The sequence below is a fragment of the Orycteropus afer genome, unplaced genomic scaffold (assembly GCF_000298275.1).
Source record: "Orycteropus afer afer isolate SDZICR_OR568_19922 unplaced genomic scaffold, OryAfe1.0 scaffold00023, whole genome shotgun sequence".
NCBI lineage: Eukaryota > Metazoa > Chordata > Mammalia > Tubulidentata > Orycteropodidae > Orycteropus > Orycteropus afer.
In genome coordinates this window covers 8781236-8795816 of record NW_006921610.1, presented here as the reverse complement: position 1 = coordinate 8795816, position 14581 = coordinate 8781236, and positions in this window count along the sequence as shown.

Below are 14581 nucleotides of genomic sequence, written 5' to 3'. Positions count from 1 at the left end.
AAGATTATCTTCTGTGTCTGTGTTAATTGGTTTCCCTTTTCTTTGTTGAAGAGGGTCTGTGCAATCCTTCTGCCTAGTCCGCCATCTTGTCCCACCTCGCCTTCCATCTTCTTTTGATGCTTCCTGTATCATTCAATATTTTGCCCATGGAATACTTCAATACTGCAACTTGAAGCTTGAATTTTTCCTTCAGTTCTTTCAGCTTGAAAAATGCCAAGCGTATTCTTCCCTTTTGTCTTTTCTAAATCCAGATCGTATCACATTTTATCATAATACTTTGTTTTGTCTTCTCAAGCTGCCCTTTGAAATCTTCTTTTCAGTTCTTTTACTTCAACATTTTTTCCATTCACTTTAGCTACTCTCTATTCAAGAGCAAGTTTCAGAGTCTCTGCTGACAGTCATTTTGGTCTTTTCTTCTTTTTCTGTCTTTTAAATGAACTTTTGCTTTCTTCATGGATGATGTCCTTGATATCATCCCACAACTCATCTGGTCTTTGGTTATTAATGTTCAATACATCAAACCTATTCTTGAGATGGTCCCTAAATTCAGGTGGTATATATTACAATGTTGTATTTCACTCTTGTAGACTTGTATTAATTTTCTTCAGCTTCAACTTGAACTTGTTGTTGTTGTTGTTGTTATGTGCCGTCGAGTCGGCCCCGACTCATAACAACAACAACAACAACAAGTTCAAGTTGGATAGGAATAATTGATGGTCTCTTCCACAGTCAGACTCTTGCCTTATTCTAACTGATGATATTGAGCTTCTCCATCATTTCTTTCTACAGATGTAGTTGATTTGATTCCTGTGCATTCCATCCAGCAAGGTCCATGTGTATTGTCACTATTTATGTTGTCGAAAAGGTATTTGCAATGAATAACTTCTTGGGCTTACAAAAGTCTATCAGGGATCTTCAGCATCATTTCTACCACCAATGTCTCTGGTAGCTTAGTGCCTAAGGCACTAGACTGCCAACCAGAAGGCTGGTGGTTAAAACCCACCAGCCACTCGTTGGAAGGAAGGTTGGGCAATCTACTCCATAGTGATACTGCCTCGGAAACCCAAGGAGGGGTCGCTATGAGTCGGGTCTGACTCCACAGCACATAACAACAACAACAACAATCCTTTTCTGTTTCCAAGTTTTGCATTCCAATCACTAGTTACTATCAATTCATCTTGATTGATTTATGATCAATTTCAGACTGCAGACATTGATAGAAATCTTCAATTTATTCATCTTTGACATTAGTGGTTGGTGCATAAAATTAATAATAGTCATATTAATTGGTCTTCCTTGTAGGCATTTTCCTTTCACTGACAGCATTGTACTTCAGGATAAATCTTGAAATGTTCTTTTGTTGATGAATGGAACACTATTCCTCTTCAAGTTGTTGTACCCAGTGTAGTAGACCATATGATTATCCAACTCAAAATGGTGAATAACAGTCAATTTCAGTTCATTAATGCCTATCATCTTCAAATGTTCCATTTCATTTTTGACAACATCCACTTTTCCTAGATTCAACTTCTTATATTCCATGTTCTGGTTATTAATGGATGTTTGCAGATGTTCTTCTCATTTTGAGTCATGCCACACCAGCAGGTGAAGGTCCAAAGAGCTTTACTCCATCCATGTCCTTAAGGTCAACTCTACTTTGAGGAGTTCTTCCCCAGGTGTATTTTCAGTGCCTTACAACCTGAGGGGCTCATCTTCCAGCACTATTTCAGGCAACATTCTGCTGCTATTCATAAGTTTTTCACTGGCCAGTTGTTTTAGAAGTTGATTGCTGGATCCTTCTTCTCAGTGTATCTTAGTCTGGAAACTCCACTGAAACCTGACCACCATGAGTGACCCTGCCGGTATATGAAATAGTAGTGGCATAGCTTCTGACATGCAAGCCACTATAGTATGACAAACTGACTAACAGATGGCTGAAGGAATTGATAGGGACAAAAAGTCTGGAAAATCCTAAGGCGTTCATCATAAATGAGCTTACCAAACATTGAATAAATGAATATTAATATCTGCCTTGGTAATACCATCAGCAGGACACTGAGACACAGGCATACATAAAACTCCCATACCTTCACACTTACCCCACTCCTCATCCTTCTGGTGTTTGATGGACAGAATTCAGAGTCAGGGAGGAAGTAGTGGGTTACCATAGGTAAACCCCCACAGGTAATGAAGAATTGACTTTAGCAATCAGAGTCAATTTCCAGCTGACAGAGTTTGTGGATATTAACCTACTTTGAGACCAAACTCTCAAAAGAACTTAGCTGAAACTATGTAATAAATCTTTTAAGAGAACTGAGGAAGCCACATCTGAAGAGGTTTCATGATGAACAATAAAACATAGGCGCCTGCAATGCATGCCCCTGAGGAAGGCAAGTGAAAGACGTGAAATGAGAACCAAATGCTTTGTGCATTTAAAGGGTAACCAAGATAGCCACCCTACAAACTCCTGTAGCTCCCCCCGCCCTTAATGGTTTGTTTATAGTATCAAATAGTCAGTCATGTTTTTTTTCTCTGCCTCACAGTTATCTCTGTTACATACAGAAACTCAGCAAATGAATTCTTCCCAGTGCAGAAACAAACTTCCTTACTATCCTGGGTAGTAGTTTGCCTGTCATCAGGTTACTGAAACCAGTCGTTAATTTTGGGGGCTGCTGAAATTATTTAGGAATCCCCTTTCCCCAGACAGACAGCCCTAAAGTTTTCAGCTGACCTTCAGGGCTTCTGCCATTAGAGCAGTAAATTTTCCTTGAAGGCAGACAGCTCTTGGGTAATTTTTGAGAGGGCAAAGGAACAGAATTATAGGTTGTCTTGGAAGGGTTGAAAGATTAGACCTCTGGAGGGAAAAAATAAAATGAATCATGTTGAAGGGCAACTACTACTTAGGGTCAAAGTTTAAATGTCTGTAACCAGTGTTTTAGGTTGCCTTGCAGCTGGGATAATTAATGCATTCATGTCTCGGAATAACTGAAAAGAAAGCATTACATTTAGAACAGATGAAATTCATTTCAGGAAACAAAATGACATTCATTAAAAAAAATCTACCTATCAGTCATTGCAAACCTAGAGACAAATATAAATTATCTAACTGTCCATTTCTGAAATGAGTAATTTCCTTTTTTTTTTTTTTTTTGGTTAACTATAAGAGGATACAATGGGTTTCTTTAATGTAGGAATGGTGGAATAATATTAGGGTAACTTGTAAAACCTAAACCTGTTGCCATTGAGTTGATCCTGATTCACAGTGACATAGGACAGAGTAGATATGCCCCATAGGGATTCCAAGGCTGTAGCCTTTGTGGAAGCAGACAGCCACATCTTTCTCCTGTGGAGCCACTGATGAATTAGAACTACTGACCTTTCAGTTAGCAGCCTAGAGCTTAACCACTGCCACTGGAGGTAGATCCTAAAATTTGTTTCTTTAAATGCCCCCTCTCTGCATGTAGCTTAATTTGTATACTCTTTAAACCTTCCATTTAAAGAGCCATAGAAGCCTAACAAAAGATTCTGGATGAAATTAGAGGCTTCTGATGCTACTGTCTAGGGAGGTGGTTGCAGACCCTGTGCTTCAGGTGATGTAGCCGGAATGTATGTCATGAGCTGCTTTTTGTACTCATGGCTGAACCAACCAAAGTGGCTTGTTAAATATGCTAGTTAAATATGCAAGTATGCTAGTATTGCAAGTTTAAAAATCTACTAGATAAATATTAAATATTTTTACTTTTTTTTTTTTTAAAAAAAATACAATGCCTGATAATTGGAGAACAAGAAAATAAAAGATTTTGTTATATCATAAAAAGCAAATTTTTCTGTAGTCTACCTGGTAGCATAGTGCCTAAGGCACTTGACTGCCAACCAGAAGCCTGAAGGTTCAGACGCAGCAGCCACTCCTTGGAAGGAAGGTTGGACAATCTACTTCCGTAGTGATACTTCATCAGAAATCCACGGAGAGGTTGCTATGAGTCAGATCCAACTCGAAGGCACTACGGTGTAGTAAATTACTTAGTGTGGCTTTTCTACCCATAAGTCTTTGTAAACTCCAAGGTGGGATTTTCTATGAGCAACTGAGGAGCTCCTGATTGCTGAAGGTGTCCACCTGGAGTATTTCTGTTGGGAGTGGCACAAAACAATGTTCTGGGAGGTGCCCACTCTCTCTCAGGTGCTTAGAGTTCTGATGCTATGATTGGCTAGTTTGACCACTCTGCCAGGCTCAAAAGGAGGCCTCCTAGGGGCAGAACTCTCGGACTGCTGGTTGAGGAAGACGTGCTGCTGAAAGAGACATGCACCCCGGAAAGAGAACATGCTGCTGGGAAAGAGGCACAAGAGACACGCATCGCTGAGTGAGACACCGAGGGACCAGCACTGCTGGGAAAGAGACTGTGAGAGACTGTTGGCTGAGGGACGGTGGGCTGGGAGAGAGACTGAGCATTTTTCCTGAACTCAAATTGTAGCCTGGTGCTTCCCTAATAAACCTCATAATCTGTGAGCTGTGTGTGGCCACTGCAGGGAATTATTGAACCCAGGAGAGAGGTCGTGGGTGCTTTGGGAGGAACGGTTGGAGAAAGGGCTGGAGGGAGGCAGCATGTCTGGCCTGGCAGTAATAGGCCTTGGGTTACTGCTGGTAATCCTGTCTTCCTCTTATAGGGTTAGAGGAGGTCGGAAGATGTGGCCTCCTTGCCGTTTTTGCAGGCACATAGCAACAACAAGAACAAACCAATTATATGGGTATTTGGATCCTAGTCTAATCTGTTAGTCTGAGTTATACTGGCAAGACAGAGTTAACATTAACATTTGGGAATGAAGAATATTGAAAAATCAAATTTTTAAAATATTCCATCCATAATTCTGCAAGTATTCTTAATCAGATATATATATATATATATATATATATATATATATATGAAGAATGAAGTAGAAATGAAATAGAAATCCATGACAAAGTGACAAAGGAAGGTGCTGGTAAGTCATAGATAGATTTGTAAACATTGGTCATTATTTTCAGATGTTTACTGAGAATCAGTTTAACTAAGAAGGTGGAAATATCTTTGTGAGTGGCTAATTCCAAACATTTCTGCTGACAAGGATGGGCAAGAGCACCTGAGGTAATAAATGATCATAAGAGTAAACAAAACTAAAACTCCTGCAACCAAGCCAATTCTGACTCATAGTGACCTTTTAGGACAGATTAGAAACTGCCCCACAGGATTACCAAGGCTGTAAATCTTTATGGAAGCGGAAGCAGACTGCCTCATCTTTCTCTCTCAGAGCAACTGGTGGGTTCAAACCACTGAACTTTTTGTTAGTAGCTGAATGCTTTAACTGCTATTGTTGTTGTTGTGTGCCGTTGAGTCGGCCCCGACTCATAGCGACCCCTCCTTGGGTTGCCAAGGCAATATCACTACGGAAGTAGATTGCCCAACCTTCCTTCTGAGGAGTGGCTGGCTGGTGGATTTGAACAGCCAGCCTTCTGGTTAGCAGTCAAGTGCCTTAGGCACTATGCTACCAGAGCTCCTGCTTTAACTACTACACCACCATAATTTCTTTAAGAGTGAACAAACCAAACCAAATCACACCAAACTCACTGCTATTGAGTTGATTCCAAGTCATAGCAACCTCCATGGTTTTCCAAGGCTGTAGATCTTTATGGAAGCAGACTGCCTCATCTTTCTTCTATGGAGTGGCTGGTGGGTTCGAACCACTGAACTTTTGGTTAGTAGCCAAATGCCTTACCCACTCCACCACCAGAGAGCTTTTAAGAGTGAACAAGAAAGGGCTTTATTTGGGTCTGTCAGGTCTCTAACTTTAGGCAAGTTTTTCATCAATTCCATGTCTTAGTTTCTCCTCATGGTGAAACTTCTAAAACTAATTATGCCTTTCAAATATCATGTGGGAAAGTACTGTGAAATTAAAGTCTGTTCTTATTACGTCTCTCTAAGTGGTTAAAAAGGAGCTCTGATGGCATAGTGGTTAAAGCATTTGGCTGATAACCAAAAGGTCAGTGACTCAAACCCATCAGCCACTTCATGGAGAAAGATGAGGCAGTCTGCTTCCACGAAGATTTACAGCCTTCAAAACCCTGTGGGGGCAGTTCTGTCCTTCCCTAAAGGGTTGCTATGAGTTGGAATAGACTCTATGACAGTGGATAAGTGGTTAAAGTGCTCAGCTGCTAACTGAGAAATTGGTGGTTTGGATCCACCCAGAGGTGCCTTGATGGAAAAGCCTGTAGATCTATTCTGAAAAATCACAGCCTTTGAAAACTTTATGGACCATAGTTCTATTCTGAAACACATGGGGTTTCCACGAGTTGGAAACTACTTGACAGCAACTGGTACTGGTATGGTGGTGCTGTTGCTTCCCCTAAGCCAGAATAGCTGAGAGAAGGTATGGCCTTTGTCATGGTCAAGTTGTTGCTGTTGTAAAGTGTTGTGAAGTCAGTTCCAACTCATAGTGACCTTATGCACAATAGAATGAAACACAGCCTGGTCCTGCACCATGCTCACAATTGTTGCTATGTTTGAGCCCACTGATACAGCCACAGTGTCAATACGGCTCACTGAGGGTCTTCCCCTTTTTCACTGATCCCCTGCTTTACCACATATGATATCCTTCTCATCTATCAATTTGTTGTACTGTGGTGGCTTTTGTGTTTCTGTGGTGCTGGAAGATATGCCACTGGTATTTCAAATACGAGCAGGGTCGCTCATGGTGGACAGGTTTCAGCAGAGCTTCCAGACTAAGGTGGACTTTGAAGAAGGACATGGTGATCCACTTCTAAAAAAATTGGCCAGTGAAAACCTTATGAATAGCAGTGAAGTACTGTCTGATATAGTATTGAACAATCTTATGGTCAAACTCACTGCTGCCATACAGTTTGCACTCTTATGAGACCCTCGTTAGGTCCTTTTTGAGGATGGGCCCCAAGTCTTGTCTGTCACCACCAAAACCAGGGATATGGAATCAGAAGCAATTGTGTAGATAAGAAAAAAAAAAAAAAGTTCATTTCTGCCAGCTAATTTCATCAGATATCCTGAAAGGAATACTTAAAAACTAGTTTTACCCTCCATTATGACTATAGTAAGAAGCTCTGATGGCATGGTGGTTAACGTTCTTGGCTGCTAACTGAAAGGCCAGTGGTTCAAACCCAACAGCTGCTTTACAGGAGAAAGATGTGGCAGTCTGCTCCCCTAAAGATCACAGCCTTGGAAACCCTATGGGGCAGTTTTACTCTGTCCTGTTGGGTTGCTGTGAGTCAGAATTGACTCAACAACAGTAGACTTTTGGTTCATGGCTGTATCACCTCAGTTCTCTGCTTTACTTATTTTCTCACTTTGATGAAAATAAGCTCTCTGATGTCTCTATCTATAAGTTGAGTTTTATAGAGGAGTCAGAGCAGTCTATTTTCATGTGTAAAACCCATCTCTGGTGAAAAACTCAGCCAACGCAGTGACTCAAACCCAAGTATAATGAAATAGCCAGATGACTACAATTATCTCAGTTCACCCACAGGGATAAATCATTGCTTAAATGTGTCCAATTGGCAGAACATAGGAGTGAAATTTTATTGATTGGGACTCTGACTGTTTCTTGTTCCACTCCAAATCTTACTTCATCTTGTTATTATAATAACCTTCCAAGAGAGTACCTTCAGAGAATCTACCATTTACATCTCCAGCACTGAGTGACTTGATTGACTTGCAAGTTATGTTTGTTTGAAGCTTGTGGAGTTAAACACTCGATGCTCATTAGAGCTAATTGTACAAGGATACCTTCTGTGTGTGGTGCCTGAGCCCCAAGCCAGGCATGGGATGGTATTTAAATCCTTTGATAACATGATTATTGAGGGTTAATAAGTAATTAAAATGCCTGCCCATGACAATCAACTCATCAACAACACTGAACAGAGCCTGCCTTCTTAAAGGCATAGACTGTGTGGCAAGAACTTGCAACTCTCTGATGTTTAGAGATTTTCTGGAATGAGTAAATTCTCTTCCTTCCCAGAGCAGTAGATAATGTCATTTGGGTGCATATGGGTCTTTAATTATGGTGAGACTGCTCAGTGCACCCCAATGGCCTGACTACTTGGTCTTTCCCATTAATTTTAAAGTTGTAACCCAAGTCCCAAGCTGTTTCTGTGTGACCCTGAGGTTACTTGAGTTCCCATTTGTGTTTAAGTAAATAATGGTGATCAGTAATTTCCCTCTGGAACCCTTAGAGCATAGCAATTACGTGAAATTTGCTTGGCTCTTTCATGCATGCCCATAGTTAGAAATAAGTGTATAAGGCATTTGGAATGATAATATCAAAGATATGCCTGAGCCCCTCAATAGCTCTATGTTCCTTTTCTGGCTCATCAATATTCCCATTGTAACTTTAACTGCACAAACTCAAGGAGATAATGCAAATGGAGAGTATATTTTCTTAAGTCACAGAGAAAAGATGGTTTCCATTCTCTCCCATTAGCTGAAACCATATATTTGTTCTATGTATAAAAGCTAACCCTTGAGGCAATATTTCTTTGGTTGACATTTGTTTTTGCTTTTTTGACTGAAAAAAAAATGTATTGATATTTCTAAGTAAACTATGCTGTATTTGGCTAAGAGACAGGACGAATTTGAGAAATTAATTAAATAAAGTGTTACATCTGAGTACTCATTTAGAAGAGTATTCACATTCTCAACAGCTCTTAAGGAAGGACACTATACAATCAGTAATGATGTACTATTTGTTTCTTTTAAAAACCAAACTCTCTACATAGCAAATGCAAGTTTTCTGAAAAATCAATGGACATTAATTTTGCAAAACCACAAGTCAAATTTATAACAAGTGGAGAGACATAAAAATCTTGACACATCAACTCCATTGAAATAGGATAGATTCTTAATTATGCAGCTCATTTTGTTATCTCATAGAAATTCTAGACAGTCTTGTGTTCTAGAATACAAATAATACTGCAGAGTTTTAAGATGACTGAACCATAAACCGGTGTTTATGGTTTAACATGTTTAAAAAATGACAAAACATACTAAAGTGGATAAATGAGACAATAAATAGTGTCGATTTACCCAATAACCAAGATAAGCACATGCTTACTTGTGCTTACTTAATAATCTGTAGTGAACAATTTTGTATTTTCACCACATCAAAGATTCTACTTCTAAGTATGCCTGGCATCTGTCTTTCTCCCAACCACATAGCACCTTCCCTAACTACTTTCAAATTTACAATCTTTGACAAAGACGGAGTACCCAGGAAGCAAAGTAAACATAGGTTTACTTGTGCCTACCTACTAATCTATAACGAACAGTTTCATGTTTTTCACCACAACTCTTGTGAAATTGTTCATACAGATTACTAAACAAGCACAAGTAAGCTGTGTTTACCTTGCTTATTGGATAACCTGCTCATGGCAATTAAGCAGAAAGGCTTTAAATTTGGTAATTAAGAAAACTGTCAAATTCTTACTACCCAATTTAACAACTACTAAGTGTTGTACAAGGAGCTCTGGTAGTGTAGTGCCTAAGGCACTTGACTGCTAACCAGAAGGCTGGTGGTTCAAACTACCGGCCACTCCTTGGAAGGAAGGCTGGGCAATCTACTTCTGTAGAGATACTGCCTTGGAAATCCAAGAAGGGGTTGCTATGAGTCGGGTCCGACTCGATGACACATAACAACAACAACAACAAGTAGTACAAATCCCTTAATATCATCAGTTTCTTCATTTATAAAATGAAGGTCACAGGATTACTATGCAGATAAATGAAACATTTATGAAAGTTTATTATAAACAATAATGTGCAATGCCAATGTTATTCAAACATTTAATATCAAGTGGAAAAAGTTCTTTAAGGATTGTAACCTTTGTTCTCACTTTAAAGAGTTCACTCAAGTGCCAGTGTTGGAAGCTCACATTTGTAATTTCCTTCATAGATTTTTATATCTATATTCTGTACCATTGGTTACCAGCAGGATAATGGTGAAGCTTAGCTTCTCACAGAGGTGGACAAAAGAAGGCATTAATCTAATAAGCTTCTCTACATGATAGTGTTCTTTTTTTTTCTTTCAAAGAATCAAATTTTAACACTGTTAAATTAGCTAATTTAGTTAGATATCAATGGAACACAAGAAAAGACCAAAGGATAGCATATTAAGAGGTTAATAATCTCTTTCCTGCTCTACCATTAACTTCCTGTGTGATTTCTACCAAATCCTTTAAACCTTCTGATTCTCCCTTTTCTGTGAAGCTTTATGAAGTTGTTGTTGTTATGTGCCGTTGAGTTGGACACGGCTCATAGTGACCCCTCCTTGGGTTTCCAAGGCAGTATCACTACGGAAGTAGGATTGCCCCACCTTCCTTCCGAGGAGTGGCTGGTGGGTTTGAACCACCAGCCTTCTGGTTAGCAGGCAAGTGCCTTAGGCACTATGCTACCAGAGCTCCTTGATGAAGTTAGGCAACCACAACTCTGAAAATGCTCTTGAGGAAAAATTTATGAGGAAGGAGTTTAAATAGGGAGAGTTAGCATGGATGTGGCCTCAGGGAAGGTCATATCTTGGCCTGACCCAAAGGAGGAGTTCTTTGAGCAAAAACCATCCCATAAAGGCTTTCTCATTGGTGGAGGGTGGGGAGATGTTGTTGTTGTTGTTATGTGCCATCGAGTCAGACCTGACTCATAGCGACCCCTCCTTGGGTTTCCAAGGCGGTATCACTACGGAAGTAGATTGCCCAACCTTCCTTCCAAGGGAGACATAACATCCAGTCAGTCAGAGGGCAATTCTGCAGAGTAGGGTGCAGCAATGAGCCATGGGCAGCAAACACCCAGTAGCTGGTGGTGGGGTACACTGCCCAGTGAAGGGAATCAAGGCAGGGCATTGAAAATCATCTAGAAAAACTGATCACACATTTCACATTTTCCTGTAAAAACTATTCTCTCTAACAGAAAGTCAAATAAATGTGTATTATGAGCAAACTCCTCCCCAACCCTCTGTGCTATTTGTGTCATCTTTGTTGAATCTTGTGGGTTCTGCTTTAAAACCTGGTGAGTAAGTAGGTTTCTCTTCCTTACACACATCTATTTCATTGGCCATTTTAGTAGTAATGTCATCTTTTCCTTTTTAAATATTCTATTGTGGTTTAGATGAAAGTTTAAAAAGCAAATTAGTTTCCCATTCAGTAATTTATACACAGATTGTTCTACGACATTGGTTATGGTTCCTACAATATCAGCACTCTCCCCATTTCTCCCTTGGTTCTCCATTTCCATGTCCCCAGTTTTCCTTCTCCTTCCTGCCTTTTTTACTTTTGGGCAAATGCTTCCCTTTTGGTTTCATATTGTTGAGGAGCATGTTCCAGTTCACTTTACAGGCCTGTCTTTCATGTGGCTGAAAGGTGATCTTTGGGAGTGGCTTCAGTTCTAAGTTAGAAGGATGCTAAGGGTCTTAGTCTCAGAGGCTCCACTGGTCTCTATTAGACCAGTAAGTTTGGTCATTTTATGAATTTAAATTTTGTTCTACTTTTTTCTCCTACTTTATCTGTTACCTTCTATTGTATCCCAGTCAGAGGGGTCACTGGTTTTAGCCAGGCACCATCTAGTTCTTCTGGTCTCAGGTTAGTGAGCTTGGTCTCAGGCTGTGGTTAATGTGGTCCATTAATCCTTTGGATTAATTGTTCCCTTGAGTCTTTGGTTTTTTTTCACTCTTTGCTCCAGACAGAATGAGACCAATAGCTGTAACTTAGATGATCACTCGCAAACTTTTAAGAGCCTAGTCACTACTCGCCAATGTAGGATGTAGAACATTGTCTTTTTGGACTATTGACCTAGATGGCCCTGAGACAGTAACAATATCATCTAGTTGAACTTGGGAGATTCCAAGAAAAAGTCTACATTGCAAGAAAAATGCTAAGTTGAATTAAATGATTTTGATAACTAAGATATTCCTTCTTCTCATGTTATCTTCCCACATTACCCATTTTTCCTAAATATCAGATTTACTCTCCAATGATCTAGAGCCATGAGGGTGAAAAGCTGTCATCAAAAACTGTGTATTAAGCATTTAATTATGTAAATTTTGAATATGTAACAAATAAAACACAAAGAAATAACATAAAGTGGCCTTTCTCAAAGAGAGTTTTTTGGTCCCCCAAAACTTCAGAAACAAATGTTTCTGATGCTAAATGACTTATCACACTGCATATTTTATCCCCATCTGGGAGATTCATCATAAACATTTTGCGATGAATTAGTTTTTTGTTGTTGTTGTTGTTGTTGTTAATTATCTATCCTTTACTTTTCTGTAGGAATCACAAGAATAGGTGTCTGTCTACCTTATTCACCATTGTATCCCCAGCACTTAGCCCAGTGCCTGGCATATCATAGCCTGCAACAATTATTAGTTAAAAAAGAAAGAAAGAAAGAGTCTAGTTTAGCTTTGAGAATTCTGGAGCTAATGAAATCTGTTTAAATGTTTAATCCAGTGTTTACAAAATGAATTTGTGAACACAGAACTCTTCCCGTCACACACACAGCCCTCTTCTGGAACAAAACTCGGGAAAGTTGTTCTTAGAGCAAGAAAAGACAGCTCAGTAGAGGCTGGCATTTTGTCTTGGTCTAAATGGTGATTGTGCTGGTCATTCTCGCACCCTTCCCCAAATACATTCCCTACCCTCATCTAGCTAGACTCCTACAGATGACATCTACTGTATTCCATTTCCTTCTGGTTTTGGTTCAATTTGGCCAGTGAGAAGCAATGCAAGAGATCAAAGAATAGTAGAGAGAGAGATGAGTATTTCTCAGTTTCTTCCTTCTTCAACTCTGCAGTTCTCTCAGTAGCTATTATCACTCCATGACAATAGCTCCTGCCCAGTGTATCCCCTTCCATTTTCGGTTCTCCTAGGCTCCAGTAATGGTATTCCCTCCCCTCTCTACTCAGATTGTTGGATGGCAAGTACTTCCTCTGTTGCTCTCCTTAGAAGTCTCTGTATCACCCATTGGCTTCCTTGACCACACCCCCTGGTTTGTAAATAGTTCTTTCATTACAATCTTTCCAGAATCCTATTAGAGCATACTTGCTGTTTTCTGTCAGTGCTCTGACTTCCACAGTGATGGTCTCAATCTCCTGGTCTCTTTAGTCTACTGAGAGGAAAATGAAAATGAGGACAGATACTTTCCTGGCAGATTCAGAGCTTCACATAGTGATTTGTTATTTGGATTGAAGTTTTGTGAATTCCTAGAATTTTATCCACACCTGTATATATATCCCAGAACCAAAGCAAAGCAAAGTTATCCACCTTTCTAGGTCATAGGTGGGAGATGAACTATGTACTGTTGTTGTTGTTGTTGTTATTTGCTGTCGAGTCGGTCCCGACTCATAGCGACCCCTCCTTGGGTTTCCGAGGCAGTATCACTACGGAAGTAGGATTGCCCAACCTTCCTTCCGAGGAGTGGCTGGTGGGTTTGAACCGCCAGCCGTCTGGTTAGCAGGCAAGTGTCTTAGCCACTATGCTACCAGAGCTCCCGAACTATGTACTAGATAATTTAAATCTATCCTTCACACAGATTTTGAGCTTCAAAGAAAATAAGAATGAATTCCTCTGGGCCATCACTCCTCATTTTAAATATAGTTCAGGACGCTGTAGGCACTCACTGCACATTAATTCAATTTATACATTCATTTAGATGATGGCCACAGCTGCTGAGAATGGATGAAGTGGAGGAGGCACTATTCATTAGCTTTAAACTAAAGGATAACATTTGGCAGCTCTGTGAACAAGGAGAAAGAGTGGTGCATTTGTGAGAAGGTACCAAATCTCTAAATATAATGTTTAACACCTTTCTATATGCTATGAAGATTGGCCTAATATGCTTACCTTATATAATAACAGAATTGGCAATACTTGAGAGAGATCTGTCTAGTGGTGGCAGGATAATGAGTGTCCTGAACCTAAGAGCACACACCCTGTAGGTAAGGGTGATTATGTCATTGCATGAGGTGTTGGTTTTCTAAGTAGCTCTAGTAGGTACATTTGCCTTTGAACTCAGTGGAGATGAGATATATAAAATAAAATAATTTTGCAAAACTTTTTCCCTAAGATGTGTGGAGAGAAAATTTCTCATTCTGATGATTGTTGTTGTCATCAGGTTAGCTCCAATTTATAGTGACCCCTTGCATAGCAGAATGAAATGGTGACTAGTCATATGTCATCTTCATGATTGTTGGTATGTTTGATTCCATTGATGTAACCATGTTGTCAGTACATCTCACTGAGGTTCCCCTTGCCTTCTCTGGCCCTCTACTTTACCAAAAGTGATATCCTTCTCCAGCAATCTGTTCTTCCTGATGATGCATCTGAAGTAAGCAACCTGAATCTCAGGCAATATTCTGTAATCCTTATACTTTTCATTTTTGGCTAATTTTTGGAAGTAGGTCACAAGCCCTTTCTTTCTGGTCTGTCTTAGTCTGGTAGTTCTCCTGAAACCTGTCCACCATGGGTGACTCTGCTGGTATTTGAAATAATGGTGGCATAGCTTTCCAGATCATAGCAACACATAACAAGCCATCACCATATGAC